Here is a 2,494-nt window from a genome sequence, read left to right as displayed (position 1 = left end):
TCACCTCATTAACTCTGCCTCTCACTTCTTCCAAGTCCTGGGGCACCTGGAGCTCACGGAAAAGGCTGCAACTTGCTCAACAGAAAATCCCACTTCTGGCTCCAGGGAGCAGCCAGGAGGAGACAAAAAAGCTCTCAAGGATTCCCCTCCTTTTCTTTTTGTTGTTTTGCCTTTCTTCAGACCAAACAAATCAACAAACCAGGTGCAGGACTGAAATTCTTAGAGGGGTCCCCTCTGCCTCCAGGGCATGGCTTGCTTATTTTAGTACTGGTATTAATAGCAGTAAATGGGTTTCCCTTCAGTTCTTCACTTCAGACACTGCTCCAGGCTGCTTTCTGTGGGCTTTGTGGTGGTTTCCCACCCCCTGAGAAAGCCAATCATAAAACAAACAGCAAAACCTGCCCACCACATTGCACCTCTGCAGTCTCCCAGCTCATCACATGGCACACTGGCATCCCCAAGCTGTGACTGTGCATCCCCCCACATCCCTCTAAGGGGGTTGGGAACGGGAATGGCTGGAGCAGCCAGCATCACTTTGAGGAACTGTTACACTGGGAAAAGCACATCCCACCTGATCCCAGCTCTGCATTTACCCAGCTGCAGCTTTCTGCCTCAATATCCCCATTTGGGGAGCAATTGGGTGAGGGGAAAGAATATTTCTGGGTGTTTTCTCTGCATATTTTTCCATTCAGGCTGCTTTTTGGCTATCCCAAGCCCAGTGCCTGGTGTAAAGGGTTAGTAGAGAAGTGCTGTTATTACAAAGGATTTTAATAACCTCTAGGGGCGAGTTCCAAGCTCCCTTGAAGTCCAAGACAAAACTGGCTGCCTACAAGGGATGCAGGATTTTATTACCATAAATTGTTTTGCTTTAATGCCCACTTGGATTTGGGTTTGATGTGTCCCTGGAAGGCAGTGCTTCCACGAGCATCCAGGCATACATCTTGTTTCAGGGTATTTCTGTATCTTTTAAGCTTTTTGGAGCTCTTTTTATTCTTTTTTTTTTTTCTCCATGAGCACACTGGAAACCTTCAAGCCTTAATCCTGCCCATGCCTTTTAGTGCCCATTTAGATATTTCAGACTCCTTATCTCCTGCCTGTGAACTGCTGCACAACACAAGAACTGGGTGTAAAATGTCTCAGCTAGTCTAAAATCCTCTCACTAAACCTGACCAGATGACACTATGCTCTGCTTTGCCCTCTGCCTTGAAAAAAGAATCAGTTTGTGGTTTTTTCAACCTCTGGAGAGGGATAGAAATTATCTAAACCCCCTTCATCCCCACCCAAAGAGCTGCAAGGTTGGCCTGAAATCTCACCCCTGCTATATGGGGAGGTAATAATGCCTTTTTCCACTCAGTCCAGCACAGGTTACATTTGCAAGAGGAATTTGCAAGGGGAGGGGAGGGAGAGTCTGTGGGGCAGACGTGATGTTTACAGCTCTGGAGAGCTCTGGGTCACTGATCAAACCAGCAGCTAGTGGCCTGCAGGCTCCTAAAAAGCAGAGCTGGTTTTAAATCAAAGCTCTTTTCTCTTCACCTCAAGGCTGTTTGCAGCTCCACTCTTGCACACAGAAAACACTCCCAAAAGACACCTCCAGGAGTCCAGACTTGGGGATGGGAATAGGCAATTTGAACTCTATATAAACCTGGGAGTATCCAGCTCACGTTTTGCCAGCTTTCCCACCCAAGAAGAAAAGACATCCTGACCCTGCTGCCAGCCTGCAGCATTCTCCAGGAGCACAGTAGCTTGATTTAAGGGTATCACAGTCCCAAATGACCTGCAGTGAGGACTGGGAACAGTGACAAGAAATAGGGGATGGTGGAGCTGATTTCAGCTGCTGGATCTCCTCTCTGCCTTGCAGCCCTCTCTGCATTTCCCTTCGCTGCAGCCCCTGGGTGTCTCTTCGCTGCAGCCTTGCAGCCCCAAGTCTCCGCTCTCCCTTCAGCCTCTGGTCTCCAGAATCCCTTACATCTCTCGGGTCTCCCCTGCAGCTCATGGGTCTTAGGTCTCTCTACACCCTCTGGGGGTCCTTCTCCCTTGGGTCCTCTCTTGTGCACCCACACTCGGGTCTCAGGTCTCTCACGCAGCCTCCGAGTCTCCTCCCTCCTTGCATCCCCGCGGCTCTCCTGTCTCCCTTGCAGCTTCCAAGCCTCCTCTCTCCCTTGTATCCTCAGGTCTCTCTTGCAGCCTCCAAGCCTGCTCTCTCCCATGCAACCCGCCCGCGTCTTCCTTCTCCCTGCGATCCCTCGGGTCTCCCTTCTCCCTGCGATCCCTCGGGTCTCTTTTCTCCCTGCGATCCCTCGAGTCCCCCCTCTCCCTGCGATCCCTCGGGTCTCCCTTCTCCCTGCGATCCCCCCGGTCCCCCCTCTCCCTGCGATCCCTCGGGTCTCCCTTCTCCCTGCGATCCCCCCGGTCCCCCCTCTCCCTGCGATCCCTCGGGTCTCCCTTCTCCCTGCGATCCCCCCGGTCCCCCCTCTCCCTGCGATCCCTCGGGTCT

This window comes from Acanthisitta chloris, unplaced genomic scaffold, assembly GCF_000695815.1.
Source record: "Acanthisitta chloris isolate BGI_N310 unplaced genomic scaffold, ASM69581v1 scaffold20822, whole genome shotgun sequence".
NCBI lineage: Eukaryota > Metazoa > Chordata > Aves > Passeriformes > Acanthisittidae > Acanthisitta > Acanthisitta chloris.
Note: the sequence above shows the minus strand (reverse complement) of the source record.